This window comes from Cucumis sativus, unplaced genomic scaffold, assembly GCF_000004075.3.
Source record: "Cucumis sativus cultivar 9930 unplaced genomic scaffold, Cucumber_9930_V3 scaffold83, whole genome shotgun sequence".
NCBI classification, from domain to species: domain Eukaryota; kingdom Viridiplantae; phylum Streptophyta; class Magnoliopsida; order Cucurbitales; family Cucurbitaceae; genus Cucumis; species Cucumis sativus.
The window spans coordinates 72587-97503 of record NW_022279574.1 but is presented as its reverse complement, the minus strand read 5'-3'; the positions used below and the strand labels follow the sequence as shown (position 1 = coordinate 97503).

The window sequence follows — 24917 nt, the reverse complement described above, 5'->3', positions numbered from 1 at the left end:
TAATTACATTTTCATCAAAAGATTTTAACAGATCATCAAGAACCATTTCTGGTTCCTTCTCTGAGAGTGCAGTAAGTGTATTGTTAGCAATGTAGTAGGCATAAGGTAGGAACATGATGCATTTTGTGTTTTATCCATCTAAGTTTTTGGTTTATGCAACAAAACCTTAGCTTGAATTACAACTTCATATCATTTTTCCTACTGCATTCAGGACATAATCAGAAGATACACTGAATGTTCTTGCATTGGGAAGAAGCATGCTGCTTTGGCTGGTTCTTTGGGTTCCTTCACATGGGAAAAGCCTTCACATTCAGAGTTTGAGCAATTAGCAAGGCTATTATTCTCCCATGACTCTGAAACTTATGTTATTTAGTTCACCATATTATCGTCGATAATGAACCAAATTTCATTTCTGAATTGCGATTTGACCAAGAATTTGAAAACAAAAATGCATATTGTTTTCTTTTTTATTCTTTTCTATTGCGTATCATTTTCTATTGGTCATTTGTTGTGCAATGTCTTCTTCTTAAGTCATTGGTTACTTTGTAAAGAGAAAAACAAAGTGATTTATTTCATCGTTCTACTCTTTCTACAACATTTCCGTACAAAAACAAGAACACTGCTAACAGGTAGATCAAACTTCGCTAAAATTCGTTTCCCTTCTTGGAAGATATTCGTCCATGCCTAAACTGCAGCTGGAAACTGATTGTTCTCGATCATGTCCAGTGCTGAACCCCAAATGGATTGGAAGGATCAAGGGTGAAGGTTTATTTTCTTCTTATCGTTGGTTAGAGTTTTTCTTTCGTTTTCTTCTGCTTTGAGTCAATTCCATTGTTTTTTAAGAATTTAAAGTTATGGGTGTGATGATCCTTTGTTAGGAACGTTTTGGCAAGACTGGAGACTGCTTATCTGAGTCGGAATCCCACTGCAAAATCATTTTGGAGCTTATTCGATCAGTTCATGTTGATACAAATTTCTCTTGATCGTAATGCATTTGGAACTTTTGGAGTATTTTTCTTCCTTCCATTTATTTTCAACTTTCAATTTCATTTTCAATTTCTGCGTATTTTTTATTCTTTCTTATGTATATTGTTTTCTAATGGTCATTTGTGGTGCAAATTCTTTCCTTTTAAGTCAATGGTTATTTTGTAAATAGAAAAACAAAGTGAACCATGTCATCGTTCTACTCTTTCTACAACATTTCCATAAAGAAGCAAGAAAACAATAGTCTTTTGTGATTTAACATTTTGCCATTCGTGGCGATACCCTTAAATCTCCTCACAATCTCTTTGTTCTTCCAACAATCATTAAGAAAAATCCCTCGAATCTGAACCCCATGTCTTTTCTTTTCTCCTCACCAGCTAGAATTTTGCCCACTCTCCAAACAAAATCTTTTCAACCTTATTTTTCTTTACTACCCATTTCCAAAAATTTGATTTCCCTCCTCGAAAAATCATCGTCCATGCAGAAACCTGCGGCTGGGAGCTGATTGTTCTCGATCAAGTCCAGTGCTGAACCCCCAAATGGATTGCAAGGATCAAAGGTTAAGGTTTATTTTTTTGTTATCGTTGGTTAGAGTTTTTGTCTTTTTTTTTCTGCTTTGAGTTAATTTCATTGTTTTTGAAGAATTTAAAGTTGTGGGTTGTGCTGATTCTTTCTTAGGAACGTTTTGGAAAACCTGGAGACTGCAAATCTGAGACGAAATTCTACTCAAAATCCGTTTTGGAGCTTGTTCTATCTGTTCATGGTGAATCAAGTCCGTTTTGTTCTGCTTGCACTTTCATTTTGAATTTTTGCATATTTTTTATTCTTTTCGATGTATATTGTTTTCTAATGGGCATTTAGTGTGCAATGTCTTTCTTTTAAGTCATTGGTTACTTTGTAAAGAGAAAAAAAAGTGAATTATGTCCTTGTTCTACTCTTTCTACAACATTTACATAAAAAAGCAAAAAAACTGCTAAAACAGGCAAATCAAACTTCCTTAAGCATTCAATTGGCCATTTAGTCTTTTGGGATTTAACATTCTTCCATTCTTTTTGTTACCCTTAAATCTCTTTGTTCTTCCAACAATCATTAAGAAAAATCATTGTAAACCGAACCCCATGTGTTTCATTTTTCTCCTCATCGGCCAGGATTTTGTTTGGGGAGTTGACAAAATTCTGGCCGATGAGGAGAAAAATGAAACACATGGGGTTCGGTTTACAATTTTGTCAACTCCCCAACAAAATTCTTTCAACCTTATTTTTCTTCACTACCAATTTCCAAAATCTTCATTTCCCTCGGAGAATCTTTGTCGATGCCGAAACTTGCGGCTGGGAACCAATAGTTCTCAATCATGTCCAATGTTGAACCTCCCATTGGACGACAATGATTAAGGGTTAAGGTGGATTTTTTTGTTATCGTTGGTTAGAATTCTTGTTGTGTTTTTTTCTGCCTTGATTTAATTCCATTGTTTTTGAAGAATTTAAAGTTATAGGTTTGTGATGCATGTTGATGGGAAGCTGAATCCTTTGTTCGGAAAGTTTTGGTCAACATGGATGCAATTTGTTGGAGTCAGAATCCCATTGCAAAATCTGTTTTGGGGATTGTTCAATTTGTTCATGATGATACAACTTGTTATGTTCACATTGCATTTATAACTGTTGGGGTATTTTTCTTCCTTCCATTTTTTTTTTCTACTTCCAATTTCATTTTCAATTTCTGGATTGAGCATTCAATTTCAAGAAACCCATTGCATATTTGTCAAAAGAAAATTTCAGTTGGCAAGTGTTTTGGAACATCAGGAAAAAATAATTGTATAGTTTATAAGTTCGGGTAATTTTGAGGTAGTTGTCCGGTAATGAATTTTTCTAAATTACCTTGACTCTACCTTAATATAGGACGTGTGTGTCTTCTAATTTCACTTTAGTTGGGCCTTTCTTTTTACTGGATCTTATTTTGTATTGGTCATTCGTTGTGCAAGCCTGGAGCCGGCTTCTATGAGTCGGAATCCCACTACAAAATTCGTTATAGAGCTTGTTCGATTTGTTCACAGTGAGACATGTTTGTTTGATCATATTGCATTTAGAACTTTTGGGGTTTTTTCTTCCTTCCATTTTTCCTACTTCCAATTTCATTTTTAATTTCTGCATTTTTTTATTGTTTCTTGAGTATATTGTTTTCTATTGGTCATTTGTTGTTCAATGTCTTTCTTTTAAGTCATTGGTTACTTTGTAAAGAGAGAAACAAAGTGAACCATGTCATCGTTCTACTCTTTGTACAACATATCCATAAAGAAGCAAGAAAATTGCATATAGCCATACCAAACGTACAATTCAATTCCCATTCCTCTGTCTTTTCCCTAGCTTGAAAGAGAATTTCTTTCTTCCTTCTTCCTCTCAATTGGCCATTTAGTCTTTTCGGGGATTTAACATTCTGCCATTGTCGTTGCCGTTAAACCTTCTCACAATCTCTTTGTTCTTCCAACAATCATTAAGAAAAATCTGTGTAAACTAAACCCCATTTCTTCCATTCTCTTTCCACTGGCTAGAGTTTTTCCCACTCACCAAACAAAATCCTCTCAATATTTTTCTTCACTACCCATTTCCAAAATTTTCATTTACTTGGAAATTCTTTGTCGATGTCGAAACCTGCAGCTCGGAATCGATTGTTCTCGATCATGTCCCGTTCTGAACCTCCCAATGGACTGCAAGGATCAAGGCTTAAGGTTTATTTTTTTGTTATTGTTGGTTAGATTTCTTGTTTTGTTTTGTTCTGCTTTAAGTTAATTGCATTGTGTTTGAAGAATTTAAAGTTATGGGTGAGATGATCCTTTCTTAGGAACGTTTTGGTATGGATTGATGTGGCAATATGGATTGATGTATCTTTTTCAAGTAAAAAATAATTAAAAGCTGATAAATACACAACATAAATTAATTACAACGTAGAAACAAAATAATTACAGTTGAAGAATGTGGATATTTTGGTATTTTATAAAATACCGTGCACGTGCAAAAAATACTATTTGCTAAAATTCAAAAGAAAAAGTAGTTTGTCATTTTTCAAAATGATCCATAAAAATGTTGTTATATCTCTTATGACAAAGAGTGTGAATCTACTAGTCCATATTCGACTTGTTTTTTTGTTGGTAAAATTGGATAAGACCGCATTATATTGAAATAAATACACTAATGACATTTTAAAACCAATAGTGATAGAAATTATAATTTAATTAATGTTCTTAAGTCAAATAAACATGGTTTAAAAGTCTTTATAAACACAATTAGTGTAATTGTTTTTAATTTTAATTCATTTACACATCTTTGTGCGTGTGTGAGTTTGTGTGGGTGCGTGCGCATGCGCATGTGCGTGTATGTGTGTGCGTTTGTGCGTATGTTCGTGTGTGGCTGTCGCGCGTGTGTACGTGTGTGTACACGTGCGTACATGTGTGTGTGCACATGTGTGCGTACATGTTTGCGTGTATGCACATTTTGTGCGTGTGCATGTGTGGGTGGGTGTGCACATGTGCTTGTGTGCAAACAAGTTGATATTTTTTAATGTAGACTTTCTCCTAGTTTTAAAATAATAATTTAGTTATCTTTATATTCAAACTATTAATGTTATTTTGAGATAAAGATGGTGAACAAGTTGATACTTTTTAGTTTTGAAATTCAATTAAGATTATTTCAATACAAAATCTATCGTTGCGATTTTAAAATTCTGAAAAATAATAATTTTGTTATTTTGAAATTCAATTTGGTTATTTTAAAATTCAAATTCAATTAGGTTATTTTGAAAATAGTAAGATTGTATAAAGTTATAAAAACTTGAACCAATTAGTTGAGTCTCGAGATATTAAGAAAAAAGTTATGACATGGGTTGATGTATCTTTTTCAGGTAAAAAATAATTAAAAGCTGATAAATGCATAACATAAATATATTACAACGTAGAAACGGAATAATTACAGTTGGAGAAAGTGGATATTTTGATATTTTATAAATTACCATGCACGTGCAATAAGGCTATATGTTAAAATTTAAAAAAAAAATAGTTTTGCCATTTTTTAAATTGACCCATAAAAACGTTGTTATATCTCTTATGAATAGTGTGAATCTACTAGTCCATATTCGACTTGTTTTTTTTTTTTTGTAAAATTGGATAAAATCGCATTTATTGAAATAATCACACTAATGACACTTTTCAACCAATATTGATAAAAATTATAATTTAATTAATGTTATTAAGTCAAATGAACATGGTTTAAAAGTCTTTTTAAACACAAGTAATGTAATTGTTTCTTATCTTTAATTCATTTACGCAGTTTTGTGCATTTGTGCGTGTGGGTGTGTGGGTATGCGTGTGGGTGTGAGTGTGCGTTCGTGCGTGTGTGTATGCGTGCGAGTGTGTGTGCGTGCAGGTGTACGTTTGTGCACATTTGTGCATGTGGGTGTGTGTGTGTATGCGTGTGTGCATTCGTGTTTGTGTGCTGATGTGCACACGTGTGTGTGTGTCTGTGTGTGTGCTTATGTGTGTCTGTGTGTGTGCGGACGCATATGTGCTTGTGCGCGTGGGTGTGTCGGTGTGTGCGCGCTCATACGTGCGTGTGTACGTGTGTGCGCGTTTGCTCGTGTCCGTGTGTGCTTGTGTGTGAACAAGTTGATTATTTTAATGTTGAGTTTCTCTCAATTTTATTATCTTGATATTCAAGTCATTAATGTTATTTTGAGATAAAAGATAGCGAACAAGTTGATATTTTTTAATTTTGAAATTCAATTTAGGTTATTTTAATACAAAATCTATCTGAGATTTTGAAATTTTGAAAAATAATAATTCTGTTATTTTGAAATTCAATTTGGTTGTTTTGAAATTTCAATTCCATTAGGTTATTTTGAAAATTGTAAGATTGAGTAAATTTATGAAAATCTTGAATCAATTACTTGAGTCTCGAGATATTAAGAAAAAATTTATGATATAGGTTTATGTATCTTTTTCAGATAAAAAAATAATTAAAAGTTGATAAATGCATAACATAAACTAATTACAAAGTAGAAACAAAATAATTACAGTTGGAGAAGATGGATATTTTGGTATTTTAGAAAATACCATGCACGTGATAGAATGCTATTTGCTAAAATTCAAAAGAAAAAGTAGTTTTGTCATTTTTAAAATGACCCATAAAAACGTTGCTATATCTCTTATGACAAAGAGTGTGGATCTACTTCATATTCGACTTGTTTTTTGTTGTAAAATTGGATAAAACTCCATTAATTAAAATAATTACACTAATGACACTTTTCAACCAATATTGATAAAAATTGTTATTTAATTAATGTTATTAAGTCAAATGAATATGGTTTAAAAGTTTTTATATACACAATTAATTTAATTATTTTTTAATTTTAATTCATTTACACATCTTTATACATACGTGTGTGTGTGTGTGCGCGTGTGTTCGTGTGTGTGTGCGTGTGCGCGTGCGTGTGTAGGTAAGTGTGGATGGGTGTGCGTGCATATGTATGTGTGTGTGTGTGTGCAAAAGTGCGTGCGTGCGCACGTGTGCGAGTGTGCTTGCGTGCATATGTATGTGTGTGTGTGTGTGCAAAAGTGCGTGCGTGCGCACGTGTGCGAGTGTGCTTGCGTGCATGTGTATGTGTGCGTTCGTGCGTGTGCGCGTGTGCGAACATGTTGATATTTTTTAGTGATGAGATTCTTCCAATTTTAAAATAATAATTTCGTTATCTTGATGTTTAAGCCATTAATGTTATTTTGAGATAAAATAGCGAACAAGTTGATATTTTTTAATTTTGAATTCAATTAAGGTTATTTTGATACAAAATCTATGTTGAGATTCTCAAATTCTGAAAAATAATAATTTTGTTATTTTGAAATTCAAATTCAATTGGGTTATTTTGAAATTAGTAAGATTGAATAAAGTTATTAAAATATTGAATCAATTAGTTGAGTCCCAAGATATTAAAAAAAAAGTTGCAATATGGATTGATGTATATTTTTTATGTATATTTTTCAAGTAAAAATTAATTAAAAGCTGATAAATGACATAAATTAATTACAACATAGAAACTAAATAATTACAGTTGGAGAAGGTGGATATTTTGTAAAATACCATGCACGTGCAAAAAATGTTATTTGCTAAAATTCAAAAGAAAAAATAGTTTTTCCATTTTTTAAAATAACTCATAGAAAAGTTGTTATATCTCTTATTCGACTTATTTTTTGTTGGTAAAATTGCATAAAACCGCATTATATTGAAATAATGACACTCTTAAACCAATATTGATAGAAATTATAATTTAATTAATGTTTTTAAGTCAAATGAACATGATTTTTACTCCTAAACATAATTATTGTAATTGTTTTTTAATCTTAATTCATTTACACATCTTTGTGCATATGTGTGCGTGCGCGTGTGCGTGTGGGTGAGTGTGCGTGTACGCTAGCGTGTGCATGTGTATGCGCGTGTGTTTGTGCGTGTGTCCATGTGTGCGCATGTGCACGTGTGTGTGTGTTTGTGTGTGCTCGTGTGCGCGTGTGCTTGTATACGAACAAGTTGATATTTCTTAATGTTGAGTTTCTTTCAATTTTAAAATAATAATTTAATTATTTTGATATTCAAGTCATTAATATTATTTTGAGATAAAGATAGTGAACAAGTTGATATATTTTAATTTTGAAATTCAATAACATAATTGAGATTATGAAATTCTGAAAAAATAATAATTTTGTTATTTTGAATTCAATTTGGCTATTTTGAAATTCAAATTCAATTATGTTATTTTAAAATTCAAATTCAACATGCGTGCGTTCGTGCGTTTGTCCATGTGTGTGTGTGCGTGTGTGTGAGTGTGCGTGCGTGCGTGCGTGTGTGTGCGTTCCTACATGTGGGTGTGTGTTCGTGTGTGCGAACAAGTTGATATTTTTTAATGTTGAGATTCTCTCAATTTTAAAATAATAATTTAGTTTTCTTGATATTCAAGCCATTAATATTATTTTGAGATAAAGATATCGAACAAGTTGATATTTTTTAATTTTGAAATTCAATTAAGGTTATTTTGATACAAAATCTATCGTTGAGATTCTCAAATACTATTAAATTATAATTTTGTTATTTTGAAATTCAAATTCAATTTGGTTATTTTGAAGTTAGTAAGATTGAATAAAATTATTAAAATGTTGATTCTCAAATTATATAAATTTGGTTACACTAGAAGAAATTTGCCATTCAAGATCGGTTTAAAATCGACATTAATGATCTTTGGTGCCAGTTCGGAACGACATTAATGATCTTTGGTGTCAGTTCGAAACTGACATCTATGCTAGCGTTATAAGGCCTTTAATGTCGTTTTTGCTTTGATGTCGGTTTAAAAACGATATCAAATGCATCAGTAATGTCGGTATGGTCATTGATGTTGGTTTAAAACCGACATTTTTTATGGTGCTATTGTTGACCTTTAGTGTCGGTTTGCCTTTGATATCGTTTTTAAACCGACATTAAAGTCTTTTTTTTGGATCTATTTTTACAAAAAAAAATATATAATTATTGCATTATTGTTCATTTTTATAAACTGACATTAGATACGTGTAAATAAATATTTTTTTCTCACACCAACAAATCAATAAAATTAATATTATTTAGGAACTACAATATTTTCTTTTACATTTGTATATAGAAAATGAAATCTTAATATTGCGTTTGTATATACATTCTATTATAATACATGAAACTAGATCCTAATACAAGACTTAAATAAGAAATCTTAAACGCTTTCACAATCTTCAACTTCAACAATTGCTTCCATCTACTTAGCTTAGCTTGGCTGGCTATCTAAGACCAAAATATACTTTACAACCTGGGGAAGATTAAATCTAGAATTTGCAAAATTAGTACATATTATTTAAAATCAAACTAAACAGACTGCAATCTAAATGTGGAAAATTAAAAATTACCACAAAGTTTCAGTAGAGTAAATAATGTAGCAGCAACAAAGAAGACAATTGAAATGGCAACCCAAAAGTGCTGCAAAAATAAAGAAGAAAATAAGCTTTGATCAAACAACTCATTAAGAAGAAGAAAATAACCTAATTTGGTTCTTCAAAGATCTATAAGAAAAAGAGGAATACAACTAAAGAATAATTATACCATCCTCGACTCTTACTTCAAAGCAAATTTTGAATGTTCAATTTAGCAATGCTAGTCTATAGGCTTCTTACTCTTAATTGTATAAATTTACCCATCAATAGCAACATTGTTTTTATAGAGAAAGTTAAACAATGGAGATGATAAATAATCTTACAAACTCCTATTGGATCGTTTTTCTTTTCAAATGAAAATAGTTAATTTATTTCATTTATGGAAGGTGAAAATCTCAAATATATAGTAAAAGAACATGGAATATAAGGAAGCCCAAAAAGAAGAGACTCCACTAGCTAGGTATTGATCAAAGATAAATATATGGATAAATAGATGCAACCTACAAATATATCAAAACAGACTAATACTCAAACTAAACTAAAGAAAACAAAAACATTTACTACTAAAAGATAAAATAAAACACAATTCAAAACAATTAATTACCAAGATTGATCTCAATCGAAAACCAAAACGCATCACATTATGAAGATATTGTGCTTCACATAACACTCCAAATAGCTATACCAAAATTACTTACTCTACATTTTCCATTTTGGCAAATCCACCTACAAGAATGCTAGTTACCAAGCTCATTTCTATGCCTTCTCTTCTTTCATTTTTCTAACAAAAGATAGTATGAATAAGGCTGCACATTTGAAAAAATAAAGACAATTAATAATCAATAATGCTACCTAGCAGTCACAAGTTAACAATCAAATGAAGAAACCCAAGGATTTTTGCGGCGGAAGCACGATGAAGATTGGTTGCCGTTCGCGATCTAGGGTCACAGATTGAGAAGAGAAGAAAATTAGAAACCAACTTGAAGAGAAAGAAAAGAAAAATTGATAGGGAAAGAGTAGAGTAAGAAAGAGAAAAGTAAGAAAGAGCAAAGTAAGAAAGATAAAAGTAAGAAAGAGAGGAAAATTTTAGTTTTTAAAACCTAACAATTTTTTAAAAAGAAATTAAAAATGGGGGGTCATTAATGTCAGTTTTTACAAAATACAAAAAATTAAAAAAAATAAAACTGGCTGATCATTAATGTCGATTTAAAAACGACATTAAACCTTTATCATTAATGTCGGTTTGATCCACCTTTTTAAAAACGACAATAAAGATAATTTTTCATTTTTTTCACCTGACACTACAAACCCAGATTTGTTGTAGTGTTATTATGGGTTGATGTATCTTTTTCAGATAAAAAATGCTATTTGCTAAAATTCAAAAGAAAAAGTTGTTTTGTCATTTTTTAAAATGACCCATAAAAACGTTATTATATCTCTTATGACAAAGAGTGTGGATTTTGTAGTCCATATTTGACTTGTTTTTTGTTGGTAAAATTGGATAAGACCGCATTATATTGATATAATTACACTAATGACTCTTAAATCAATATTAATAGAAATTATAATTTAATTAATGTTATTAAGTTAAATGAATATAGTTTAAAAGTCATTCTAAACACAATTAATGTAATTGTTTTTTAAATTTAATTCATTTTCACATCTTTGTGCATATGTACGTGTGTGCGTGTGTGTGTGCATATGTGCGAGTGCCCGTTTGCCCGTGTGGGTTGATGTGCGTGTGCGTATGTGTGTGTGCGTGTGTGCGTGTGTGCATGTGTGTGTAGATGTGTGTGTGCATGTGTGAATGTGTGCGTGCGTTCATGCGTGTGTTCGTGTGTGTGCATGCGCATGTGTGTGCGTGTGCTTGTGTGTGCGTGTGAGAGTGTGCGTGTGCCCATATGGGTGTGTGTGCGTGCGTGTGTGTGACTGCACATGTGTCCGTGTGTGTGGATCTGCATGTGCGCGTGCGTGCATGTGTGTGGGGTGTGTGCAAGTGCACATGTGCCCGTGTGGGTGATTGTGTGTGCGGCGTGTGTGTGTGTAGATGTGTGCGTGCGTTCATGCGTGTGTTCGTATCGTGTGTGCATGCACATGTGCGCATGTATGTGGGTGTGTACGTATGCGTGTGCGCGTGCGTGTGCTTGTGTGTGCGTGTGAAAGTGCGCATGTGTCTGTGTGGGTGTGTGTGTGCTCGTGTGTGTTAGTGCGTATGTGTCCGTGTGGATGAGTGTGCATGTGCGCGTGCGTGCATGTGTGTGGGTGTGTGTGTGTGCATGTGTGCAAGTGCGCATATGTTTATGTTCGTACATGTATGTGTGTGTGTGTGCGCGTGCGTGTCTGGATGTGTGTGTGCGTTCATGCGTGTGTTCGTGTGCGTGCATGCGCATGGGCGTGGTTGTGTGTGGGTGTATGCATGTGCGTGTGCGAGTGCACGTGTGCCAATGTGGGTGGGTGTACGTGTGCTTGTGTGTGTATGAGTGCACATACGCCCGTGTGGTGTGCGCGTGCGTGCATGTGTGTCGATGCGTGTGTGCAAGTGCGCATGTGCCCGTGTGGGTGGGTGTGTGTGTGCGAGTGCATGTGTGTGCACGTGTGTGTGTGTGCGTATGTGTTCGTGTGTGTGCATGTGCATGTACGCGCGCGTGTGTGCATGCGCATTTGTGCGCGTGCATGTGCTTGTACGCGCATGTGCCCGTGTAGGTGGGTGTGCGTGTGTGTGAGTGCGCATGTGCCCGTATGGGTGGACGTGCGTGTTTGCGTGCATGTGTCTGTGGATGTGTGCATGCGTTCGCGTGTGTTCGTGTGTGTGCACGTGTGTGTGTGGGTGTGTTCGTGTGCGTGTGCAAGAAAAGGAAAAAACAATGATTATTTTGATGATGCTACTCAAGATTGTGTCTCTCGAATCGTAAGTTTGCTTGCGATTTACTTATATACAATATTTAATCTTTTGTTAACTTAGTTAATGATGAATACTTGTATTGTTCTGTGGGATGCATTAGCTGAAACACACATAGAGATGAGGACATATTGACTGAGTCATTGGGCTCTAAGGAGCATGGTGGACGTGTACGTGGCATGGATGGTTTTGTCTCTCAATCACTATATTTCAAGACAGTGAAAGGGAAAGAGAAAATTGCAAGTTCTCAAGTTGTAGAAGATGAATCAAAAAGCAAAAGTTACAAGAAGAGTCATAATCACTTGAGATCGTCCATCAGAAGTGTTAACATAGATCTCTATGCCGATGAGGATTTGGGCAACACACCTATGAACGAAGAAGTGAAGGTAATTAACTTTGTTGTCACTTTTAAAATTTTAATGTTTATAGGATAAATTGTTCTTAATGATGCTTTTAATACTTGTAAAGTAAACACCGTGCAAATTGGCTATAGGAACGATTAATAATATTGTTGCAATAGCAACCGTACTTGATGATAGCAATGGTGGTCCCAATGTTAAAATCTTGGTGGACTTGCTCACAGGAGGAGATTGTAGTTTACCTATTCCAGTGAAGGGCAAGATAGAGACTTTAAATCAAGCATTAGGTAATATTGTTGAATGACCTCGTTGACTTGTTTATATGCTATTGAAGCTTTGATATTTATTTGTGATTGTATTTTAGGTTTTGATATTATTTTGTTTGTGCTTGGAGCATTCAACCCCAAAGGATGTTCTGTATTCTTCAAATTACATAAATGTTAATGGAACCATTAAGCTCTTATATGGACATGTCGTGAACAATATGAAGGATGTAGATATGGTTCGCATCCTAATGAACGAGCTAATATTCGGTAAAAACAAATTCATTTATTTAGCTCGTTAGGACTTGCTCCATTATTGCAGCATGGTAGAAATAGGCTATATGTGCATCCTAGCATACATTACGTAAGTAAACATCTTTTACTCATCTTTATGTCCAATACTATAGCTATAGTTATTTTGTTCCTTTTTAACTAAGGTTGCTTTTACTTAGATATCTTTGGGATGAATGTGATTGTGGAAGCAAGTTTTTTGTTATGACCAAGCAAAAATAACATCACATATCAAGGATCGTGATCTCCGATCCAGAAATTTTGCCAACCAGTTAGAAGCGGCTACCTTGGAACAAATAGTTCTAATTCCGTATAATACTGGGTAAATAAATAAGATTAACACATTATTATGTTTTTCATTGAGGTTAAATGTATACTCACATTGAAGATGTTTATTGTAGTTTTCATTGGATGTTGCATGTCATCGATCTTCGAGAGAACTGTGTTTATGTTTTGGACTCTCTTCAAAGTAAAGTTAACAAAGACATCCATGGAGTCATAAATGTGACTTATGATTTACTTCTTATTTGACTTCATTGTCTTCTAATTCTAATGTTTCCAAATGTATAGAGGATTAAAAACATGGCAAGCTAAGCATGATTTACAACATTATCGGTCAAATCCGAAATGGAAACCTATAAAGGTAATTTGCATTGACACATAATTATTTTCAATGAAACATAAGAATAATTTGTATGTAATTTATATGCATGCAGTGTCCTCGTCAATTGGATTCGGTTGGTGTGGGTATTATGTCCAAAAGTATATACATGAAATCGTGCATAATTCTAGTACTCACTCACTAGCCTTGTAAGTTTCTACTTTCACTTTTTATATGTTACAAATTACATAAATTATCTAAACTTATTCTTTCCATACCTTTCTTTTTGCGTAGTTTAATACAAAAAAGTGCATATACGCAAGAGGAGATTGACGAGATTTGAACAAAATATGCAAGCTTTGTTAGCCGATTTGTGTAAGCTTTTACACTTTTTTTTGTAGTTTATAAGTTACTAGTACTAATACTAATTGTTTTAATATATAAGCTACGAGATTCTAGTACTACTTGTTGTACATACTTTAATTTTCAGGTTTTCTGCTTGTAGTAGTTTATGAGTCCTCACATTATAACCCTTGAGGAGACGAACATGAGAGCTTTTCCCTTCTCGTAACACGAAGAAGTGAAAGATTAGCTCTATTACTTGTCACCAGGGAGCATTATTTCATGGGAGTAGATGTAGAGACAATATTTGGAAAAGTTCTTTTCAACCTTTTATGCTACTAGTGTGAGGAAGAAAATCTATGGCATCACACAAGGAAAGGATGAATCACTTTACGATTATTGGGGGAGATACTTGGCTCAGTGCCAAGTTTTTCATCATTAGGTACAGAACCATATGTTGATTCAATATTTATATGGGTGATTGTTGCAATGAGATAAAATGATTATTGATGTGGAGGCATGAGGTGCTCTTAAGGATAATACGACAACTAAAGTAAATAAATTGATTTCACTTTGAAATGTAAATTTATTAGGTCCCTTCCTAGTATGTAAAGGGTATTAAGGTTATTACATATTGACTGTAATTTGAAATGTTCATATTTACTTTGAAAATTAGTATAATGTATGGTGATATATTATAATATAAAATTTATCTTTTAATTGAACTTTATTATATAAATTTAATTTTGTATATGATTTAAAATTAATTTATGAAATAATAAATATTTGAATGAGTTCAAATATTAATTTAATATGAATTAAATTTGTAATAAAACTATAGATTAAAATTTAATACGTATATGATACAAATTCAAACAATAGGTTATGAGAGAAATTCATATATGAGTATGATTCAAATCTATATTAAATCAAATATAAAATATTTAATTTAGAAATTAAATAATTGAAGAATTAATTAATAATTTAGTTTAATTCTATTTAATTAAATTCAAACTATTGGTTATGTGAGAGATATTCATTTAAATGTGATTTAAATGAAATATTAATTAAATGTGATTTAAATAATTATTATATATTAACTAATTATTTTAGTGTTAATCAAATTTAAGTGGAATTTTCAAATATACTAATTAAATTGAAACTAATTAGCATAATAATTAAATTCTCTATAGCACATTTGAGTCTTTTTGTAAATAGTTTCAATTTTTTGCTATATTTTGTAAATAGTTTTAACTTTTTTGCTATTTGTGATCATTAATTTAAATTAAGATAATAACTTCCATATGTGGGTGTTATTTAGAGAATGTGGGATGCTCCCGTATTCCTATATCCAAGTGGCGGTGATTTCCAATTAAATATTAATTAGATTAATTTAAGAGTAATTTACATAAATGTAGAAAAATCCAAAATATTTATGGTTCGTATAACAAAATAAGAAAAGTCCATGATGCGAGATTATTTTTTCACAAATTCCATAGACGTCCTTGCGATTTATATCTTCTTTGTGATTTATTAATAACGGGTCATCTCGATGCAATTAAGGTCGAGATCGAATAACTAAAGGCAAAAAAATTTCATTTCGGAGCATCTCAATGTAATGTATGCCCAAGATTAAATAGAATAAAGACAGAATTCTTTCATCCCGAGCCATTTCAGTGCAATTAAGGCCTGAGATCGAATAACTAAAGGCAGAAGTCTTTCATAATGTAGCATCTTAGGACAATGTATGCTCGAGACTGAATAAAATAAATGTAAATTTGTTTCATCCCAGGCCATCTCTCGGTGCAATTAAGGTTCAAGATCGAATAACTAAAGATAGAAGTCGATCGCTCCGGTTATTGAGGTGTTGTTTCTCTTCAACAATCAGGACTTAGTGTTAGTAAATGGTGAATGAAAATTATACTCAATCTAGGCGATATATCACTAAGCATGTTAACTGCATGTGAATTGCTCACTAGACCTTCATATCGTGTGGCAACTAAGTCCTCTTGAGTACAAGTTTTCTTACTACTTGTCCAAGTGCAAGTGAAATGGTAGGTTTACTTGGGTGATCCCGGGTCGAACATAAGGGAATTGATTCAAGATATTAATTTTAGGTATTACTTATTATCTAGGCAGTATAAAAGAATTAAAGAATAACGAATGGTATAAAAGAAATACAAGAACAAACTACCACTAGATATCTACGCTTAGAGATTCTATAAGAGGGAATATGGATGACAAAATAGAAATGGGAACTAACTTGTATGCAAGAAAGAGCAAAGGAATGTCTTTGCGTTATAATGCGATTAAGTAACACGACAACTTTAATAGGATATATCTCGCTCCATCAAAACTAATAATGAGATCTATACCAATTCAAAGCTGCTCCATCAAAACTAATAATGGACACAGTCATTTTCTCTGACTCACTCAGTTTGTGTATCTGAAAGTATCTCTCAGCCCTAAACAACCAAGAATCAGGATCATTTCCCACAAAAACTGGCATTTCAATTTTTTTAAATTTGCTTCGGTCGCCCGCAGAATCTTCACCCTCCAACTTGGTATGTTTTTCCTCATATTTTCCTCCCATCATCGTCCAATCACTGACATCAACCATGCTGTCAACTCACTTGATGATCCTTCTAGTACTTCTTCCATCGTTGTCTTCCCTTTGATCATTCTTCAATATATTTCAACAGTGTTTCTGGTTGCTGTTGTTGCTTCTCAGCCTGTACTCCTAACCTCTCAATACTCTTCGCCAAAGATGACACGTTTTCCTTGATTGTTGGCAGATCATGTAATTCTGCTCGAATGCCGGATATTTCTTGATCTACCATTTCCAACTTTTCCTCAATTCGCTTTTGAGCCATGATATAGAACTTCACAGATTCGATTTCTCCGATACCAAAATGATAGAACACCAAATAGTGTGTTCTACTAATTTATTAATCAGCCAAACATGTTCTAACACAGTCTTGAAAACAAAGTACTCGACAATTTGGAAGACAGAAAGCCCTAGAAGAGTGAATATCACGCTTTGGAGAATGCGAAATGGACTATGAACTGTGCAGAAGTTTTGCAAATGAAACCTCCCTTTCTCAGTTTATCTCCTCATGTTTGTCCCTTGTGTTTGCATGCTTTAGAAGATTTACATCATATTTTCTTCTCCTGCCTACATGCAAAGAAGTGTTGGTTTTGGCTTACTTGGCTATCTTCATTTGAATTGGATTTTCGACTATAGATTTAGGAGAACGCGGTCCAGCTTATTTCATGTCCCATTCTCAAGAAGAAACCAAGATTGATTTGGTTAAATGCAGTAAAGGCCATTTTACCAGAAATTTGGTTTGAACATAATCAACTAACATTTCAAAATAAAGCTTTCTCTTGGACAACTCGAGTCGAAATGGCTAGAATCAATGCTTCTACTTGATGCTCTCTTTCAAAAGACATCAAAGATTTCTCCATACAAGATATAAGTCATAACTGCCGACTTTCATTTTTAATTCTTAGTCCACTACTGTACTCTTATTTTATTTCTTTTGGATTTCTAGTGGTCTTAAATCTATGTTGTATAGTTATTGGGCAGTTTGTATGATCTATTCTAAACCTTGTCGTTGGTTTAGTTTTTGGTTTAAGTCTCGATATGGTGAGAACGCTAAGTGGGTGTCAACCTAGATGAGATGTCCGAGTGCACTAGCTGATCCTAGGGCTTCTTTGTATTATCTTTTGTCTTGTCTACTCATTTTCAGCTTAATGAAGAGGCTCCTTTCCTATTTCAAAAAAAAAAAAAAAAAGGTAAATGTGTGATTCTTATAAAGTAAATTATCCTACAGATTAAAAGTTTGAACTTAGACTATTCCAAGTGCTTCACCAAATCTTAAATATTTGAACCAAGTGCACCAACTTTGCACAACACAACAATGTAAAACACATTAACTACTTTCTCTTTTATGCACATTATATATCAAATAAAAATATTAGAAGGGAAAAAATGGAGAGAAAAAAAACATACTAACAACGATAAAATATAATAAGCTTCAATCGAAGAGAGAAGGTTTGAAGAACATAATTCAAAGGTTCCCAAAATCATATCATAATTAGAAAGCCAATACCAACCAATTCAAAGAGAACACCTAATCTACCATACAAAAGTCTAAATATAATATTTTTTTTTAATCTTGTGTTTTAGTGTATGATGCAAGTGAAGCAAAACAATATTACAATATAAGATCTTTTTACCCTGATATTTATTAATCAACTAAGAAAAATTTGCGTTCAAAGTTGACCAAGAATCCAAGACTTTCAATCGGCAAAGGTAATATTCTGAACATGGTAGTTGGATGTGTTCCCTTTAGCATACTATCTTAAATAATCACTTTTTGTTATTTGAGAAAAACTCCATTTTCTCTTATTACGGAAAAAGGATTTGATAATAGGTAAGTATAATTTAATAGAAATTCTAACTAAAGAGAACTAATTATAAAAGAAAATAACGTCTAAAAAGAATAATTAAAAAAATAACTAAGGCAACTATACAATACAAATCTACACTTGGTAATCACAACTTTCGATCTTCCTTGTATGGAGTAACATTTTAAAGAGGCCGAACTAAGATAAAGATCTAAGCGAAAACTTCATCGATGGCATAAGAAAGATGGATGGAAACCTTATAATGATACATATTCTTACAAATCCAGATGTACGGGTGCTCGTGTGTGTTCAATAAAGTAAATAATAGAAAAAATTTCAAGCAAAAACCAAGCATAATAAATTTCTATGACCATTAAGACATCCATATTCTTATCGCTTCTCTCCCACGTTTCACGAAGGCCCTCAGCCATCTGCCAATTCCATTTGAATTATTTTTGATAAAGCCCATTAAAAAAAAAAGTTCAAAATGCACTTTGAGACCTAAAATGACAACCAAGTATGCAAGTGAAACAAACTTAGTCTTAAACAAGTCTCAAAATGGCAATCAAGTGGGTAAGGTCAACAAACTTAGTATCTCTTGATTTGAAATTTGAAAAATATTTGTAAGGTGTGATAAATTCAAAATCAAATCATTTTATGTTTATGTTGTTGAATTTAAAGAAATCAAATGATTATAAATCAACTTTTAAAAAATTAAAAATTTGTTTCTAGACATCCATATTCTTACCGATTAAAATTCAACTTACATATTCTCTTTTTTACTTAATATCTAAAATTTACATATACTTTAAAATTTATTTCTTCTCTTTTCATTTTTTTCTCATATTTCATTTTTCAAGATTTAAATAGTTTTTTTGTTTTATCTGTACTTTTTTTGATAGGTTATGAGTTATGAGCTTATAGTTTAGCATTGTTAGGTCGTTTTGAAAATTCAAGTGATACTCCAAGGTTATTCTTGGAATATTCTTTTACATTATATTTGTTAAATCACTATTTAATTTATTAAGAGCTTGATAAATAACCACTAAACTAAAACCATAGAGGATAATTGATAGACCACTAGTACATGTTCTATCACTAACTAACAGACGGTAAAACTTTGTTATATTTGTGAATATCTTCAGCAATTTTATCATTTAAGACAATTTTTCGTATAATATCGACATGAACATCGTAAGAAAACTCAAATTAAGTAAGTTAAATTAAAAAAAAATTGTATGAATGTTTCGAGAACCATTAATTATAAATTCAACATTTTTGAATGAAAAATTGGATTGGTTTGTGGTGACGGCTAACATGCATGTCTAACAATTATTTTCAATTTCTAATACTTTCATCCATTGCCAAAGTTGGAAACTAATGTTCACAATTTTTTTTATCTTATTAAATGAAATTTCACATTTCTTGAAAATTATGGATTATAATTATTTGAAAAACAAAATATATTTTTTTGCTTTATCATTACTGACAATTTTATCTCAGTTTTTGGAGTAAAATTTGATTTTTTTAGTCTAAATTTTAAAAACAAAATATTTGTTTTAGTTATAAAGAAATTGTTTTGGGTTTTAAATGAGCTTTATCACAAATAATTCAAATATATTTTAAATGGGTTTTTCTTCACTAAATCCTTTATAGTTTTTCCCTCATCTCCCCTTCTCTCTCACTCACGTTTCCCTCAATCAAATATGAATACTACGGCTGGAGTTTTATGAAAAAAGCCAAAGCCCCTTATTGGATTTGAACCGATGACTTACGCCTTACCATGACGTTACTCTACCACTGAGTTAAAAAGGCCTATTTGATTCAATTTCTGAGTAAGCCACTAGCCACGATGAGTCTAGTGTATATAATTCTTATAAATTATAAATAATAAGATATGTACATAAATATATCTTATCCACATAGTCGCTCATTGAGGAACTGGATTTATCTAATGAGTATAGGTAAAATGGTTTTTTATATTGGATTTATCAATGCAATGAATTGTTTCATCATAAGACCGATCCCTAATTAAATTGATGAGCCTCATCCTAACGAAATGAACTTGATTCATACATGTACACACACGAATTGAACATAGATACATTCATCGAATCGTTGATAAAGCAATTCTACTTGGCAAGGAAAAAATTTTCAATAACTTGTTGATCCCTATCCCCAGATTTTAAAGATTTTTTTTTTTAATATTTATTATTTTTGTTTATTTTAGACATTTCTTCTAATCACTATTTTCATTTGATATTCTATAATAAGTAATATAACTATATATTCCAATTTGCAAATTTATGTATATTATTTAAATTAAATAAATAAAAAAAAGAAATTAAATAAATAAATAAATAATGCAATTGAATTTTAAATAAAAGAATTTCTTCCCCTACTTCTTCTCTAACGGCTCTTTCTCTCTACTTTCTCGTCCTCTCCCCTTCTCTTATCTTCTTCGTCTTCCTCAAAATCGCGATTCACGGCCATCTTCTTCTCCTAGCCCTAACAGCGCTGGATTTCTCAACTGTCGATCGAGTGACAATCATGCCTGCCTGCTTGACAAAGCCTTTTCGGTCTACCAATAAAGGAAAAGCGATTGCTGGTGACACGAAAGCTGTGCTCGACGCTCTTTTTCCTATTCCACTGCGCGTCGTGGTCTTTCCCTTGCTCTTTGGATGACTACTGTGGACGAAGAGCACAACTACTTCCAGTCTCTGGTCGATAAGTACCCAAGGAAGGTAAATTCCAGCGGAGAAAGTCGAGAGCTCCTTAGTTGATCACAAATCCTTCCAAATTCTTTGTTCGTAGACTAATTTGAAATCCTTCCAAATTCTTTGTTCGTAGACTAATTTGAAATCCTTCCAAATTCTTTGTTCGTAGACTAATTTGAAATCCTTCCAAATTCTTTGTTCGTAACTAATTTGAAATCCTTCCAATATGGATCCATGCTGTCTTTTATATCCATAAGATACCAATTAGATTGTGTTAATTATTGTTTATAAGAAAATATTTGTGTGCAGAGTTGCAGTGGGTAAATCTTAATGGCTGCCAGAAAATTGGTTCGGATATATTACTCTCAACACAAAGTATTTTTTATCAGTTTACTTCCATCGGGTATTTGCTCTTCCTATGCTTTATCCTTATCCCATCTTTCTCCGCTCTAGTCTTCATAGGATGGATTTCTGTGGTGTAAATTTATTCATCTACTTTGTTTGATTTATGGTTGCATTTAGGGAGAAGGTAAATTACATAAGCCAAAGTAGTTATGGAAAACATCTCCAATTTACAGCAAGTTAAAGAAAAAAAGAAGAGAAAAACAGCAGTTCAAAAAAACTGGGCATCTTGCTTCTTTCTTATTGATGTATGTAATTTACAAAAGGTTTGGTGGAACACCTACAACAATCTTTTTGAACTTTTTGGTAGGTTATGAATTACGAACTTGTATTGAATATTTGTTAGGTCGTTTTAATAATTCAAGTGATGCTTAGAAAATGCAACCGAGCTTAAACAATTCTGCACATTTTTCTAAAATTTTTAGTTTAACCTTTTTAATAAAATTCGATGGAAATTCTTGTTTTCTTTTTGTCGGAATAAAGGAAAATGAAATATAACCAAACTTGGGATCTTTGCAAGCAAGCTTCCATGAAGAAACTAGGTTACAAGGGGAGGTCTTCTGTTCTCCTTTTTCTTTTTTTTTCCATCCGTAGAATCTTGCTTAAAATGCTTTGAGGACAATGCATATTTTTAAGTGGGGGTGGGGTTGTAGCCTTGCACATTCCATGTCCTTTGGGAAATTTTCATTTTGCAAATTTTGCTAAAAATGTCAAAATTTAGAAACTTTTGCAATGCTCTATGCTTAGAATAAGTACCATGTCTACTTCGCTTTTTAGCATAAAAAGCATGTATGCCTAACGCATGAGAACGAAGCTCGGATTTGTGATTGTATTTGTTCTTTGAATATGTTACATATGTTGAAATGCATATATTGATAGCTTAGAAATGAGTAGAACACTTGGTTCATTTTCTGAATATTGTGAATTATGTACATAATAATATGTGCGGTTCTCTTTTTATCTCAATTTTAATCCCCTTTTTTGCCATATTCTAATGCCTTTTTTATATTAATTTTAAATCCCTCTTTTGGCCATACACATTTGTATAAGATTGTTTGAAAGCAAAATATGATTGTTTAGGTCAGGTAGAAAGCAAAGTCGGCAAGTTCTTAGAGTTCTTCACCCAACATAACAGCCGATAGAAACAAAAACAATACGACCAAGCTGCTAAGGGTTGCAAAACCCGACCCCCGCCTAGTGGGTCACTAGAGTTCCCCAGCATGGCAGCCGGTAGAGAGGGAGCGAGAAAAAAAAGAGGGAGCCAAGCCAGCCGCTTAGGTCAAGTAAAATGCGCGCCGAGATCCCCGGTTTCAGAGTTTTCGTGGGATTGATCATTCAATTTCAGCAAACCCACTTGTTATAGTCAAAAGCATATTTAAGTTGACAATGGTTAGAAGATATAATATTACATTTACCTCATCACATCTCTTTGTTCTTCCAACAACCATTAAGAAAAATCCCTGTAAACCGAACCCCATGTATTCCCTTTTCTCCTCACTCGCCAGAATTTTGCCCACTCTCCAAACAAAATCATTTCAGCCTTATTTTTGTTCACTGCCCATTTCCAAAAATTTCATTTCCCTCTGAAAATCTTTGTCGATGGCCAAACTTGTGGCTGGGAACCGAATGTTCTCGATCATGTCCAGTGCTGAACCTCCCGATGGACTGCAAGGATCAAGGGTTAAGGTTGGTTTTTCTATTTTTGTTGGTTAGAGTTCGTGTTCTGTTTTTTTTTTTACTTTGAGTTAAATCCTTTGTATTTGAAGAAATTAAAGTTATGGGATGTGATGCATGTTGGCAGGGAGCTGATTCCTTAAAAGTTGGTTAGTGTTCTTTTTCTGTTTTTTTTTTTTTTTACCTTGAGCTAGTTACATTGTTTTTGAAGAAATGAAAGTTATGGGATGTGATTCATGTTGGTTGGTAGGGAGCTGAATCCTTTCTTAGGAACGTTTTGGGGAGCATGGAGGCTGTTTATTTGAGTTGGAAGCCTGCTGCAAAATCTGTTTTGGAGTTTGTTCGATCTGTCCATGATGATACAAATTTGTTATGATCATACTGCATTTTGAAGTTTTGGGGTATTTTTCTTCCATTTCTTTTCTTCTTCCAATTTCTGCTTATCTTTTTATTCTTTCTTCTGTATATTATTTTCTAATGGTCACTTGTTGTGCAATGTTTCTTTTAAGTCATTGGCTACTTTATAAAGAGAAGAACAAAGTGAACTATGTTATCTTTCTACTCTTTCTACCCCATTTCCGTAAAGAAGCAAGAAAACAACTAACAGGCAGATCAATCTGCTTAAACATTCAATTGGCCATTTAGTCTTTTGGGTTTTAACATTCGGCCATTCTTGTCGTTGCTCTTAAATCTCCTCACAATCTCTTTGTTAAATCCCTGTAAACCGAATCCCATGTCTTCCCTTTTCTCCCCATCGGCCATAATTTTTCCCACTCCCCAAACAAAATCATTTCAACCTTATTTTTCTTCACCACCCATTTCCAAAATTATCATTTCCCTCCGAAATCCTTTGTCGATGCCGAAACCTGCTGATAGGAATCCATTATTCTCGATCTTGTCGAGTGCCGAACCTTCCAATCCACTGCAAGGATCAAGGATCAAGGGTTAAGGTTTATTTTTTAGTTATTGTTCTGTTTTTTCTGTTTTGATTTCATTGCATTGTTTTTGAATAATTTAAAGTTATGGGTTGTGATGATCCTTTCTTAGAAACGATTTCCCAGTCCTGGAGGCTGCTTATGTGAGTCAGAATCACACTGTAAAATCCATTTTGGAGCTTGTTCGATCTATTGATGGTGATACTAATTGGTTATGATCCTATTGCACTTGCAACTTTTAGGGTATTTTTCTTCCATTTCTTTTCTACTTCCAATTTCAATTTCAATTTCTGCAAATTTTTTAGTTTTTCATATGTATATTGTTTTCCAATGGTCATTTGTTGTGTGGTGTCTTTCTTGTAAGTCATTGGTTACTTTGTAAAGAGAAACACATTATGCACTATGTCATCGTTCTACTCTTTCTGCAACATTTCCATAAAGAAGCAAGAAAACAGCTAGCAGGCAGATCAAACTTCCTTAAACATTCAATTAGCCATTTCGCCATTTTGGATTTAACATTCTGCATTTGTGTCGTTACCCTTAAATCTCCTCACATTTCTTTGTTCTTCCAACAATCGTTAAGAAAAATTCTTGTAAACCGAACCCCATGTATTCCCTTTTCTCCTCACTCGCCAGAATTTTCCCCACTCTCCAAACAAAATCATTTCAGCCTTATTTTTGTTCACTACCCATTTCCAAAAATTTCATTTCCCTTTGAAAATCTTTGTCGATGGCCAAACCTGTGGCTGGGAACCGAATGTTCTCGATCATGTCCAGTGCTGAACCTCTCGATGGACTGCAAGGATCAAGGGTTAAGGTTGGTTTTTCTATTTTTGTTGGTTAGAGTTCGTGTTCTGTTTTTTTTTACTTTGAGTTAAATCCTTTGTATTGGAAGAAATTAAAGTTATGGATGTGATGCATGTTGGCAGGGAGCTGATTCCTTAGAAGTTGGTTAGTGTTCTTGTTCTGTTTTTTTTTTTTACCTTGAGTTAGTTACATTGTTTATGAAGAAATGAAAGTTATGGATGTGATGCATGTTGGTTGGTAGGGAGC

At 33.0% G+C, this 24917-nt stretch overlaps 3 long non-coding RNA genes across 5 annotated transcripts; 2 read left to right on the top strand and 1 right to left on the bottom strand.

Annotated features, from left to right (window-relative positions):
- The first annotated feature begins 745 nt into the window (after positions 1-745).
- LOC116406287 lies at positions 746-2020 on the top strand. The gene is made up of 3 exons (XR_004219314.1): positions 746-1008; positions 1469-1543; positions 1663-2020. It is a non-coding gene; the product is annotated as an uncharacterized LOC116406287 (long non-coding RNA).
- A 6695-nt stretch (positions 2021-8715) lies between these two features.
- On the bottom strand, positions 8716-9799 carry LOC116406289. The gene is made up of 3 exons (XR_004219319.1): positions 9667-9799; positions 8945-9014; positions 8716-8863 (listed from the first exon to the last, which is right to left on the bottom strand). It is a non-coding gene; the product is annotated as an uncharacterized LOC116406289 (long non-coding RNA).
- Positions 9800-12164: 2365 nt separating this feature from the next.
- Positions 12165-13845, top strand: LOC116406284. 3 transcript variants are annotated; one of them, XR_004219310.1, is made up of 5 exons: positions 12165-12253; positions 12451-12513; positions 12942-13102; positions 13182-13249; positions 13351-13389. It is a non-coding gene; the product is annotated as an uncharacterized LOC116406284 (long non-coding RNA). The 3 variants fall into 3 exon arrangements; XR_004219308.1 differs by lacking the exons at positions 12942-13102; positions 13182-13249 and adding an exon at positions 13676-13845 and having other exon boundaries at positions 13351-13423; XR_004219309.1 differs by having other exon boundaries at positions 12942-13249.
- Positions 13846-24917: the final 11072 nt, after the last annotated feature.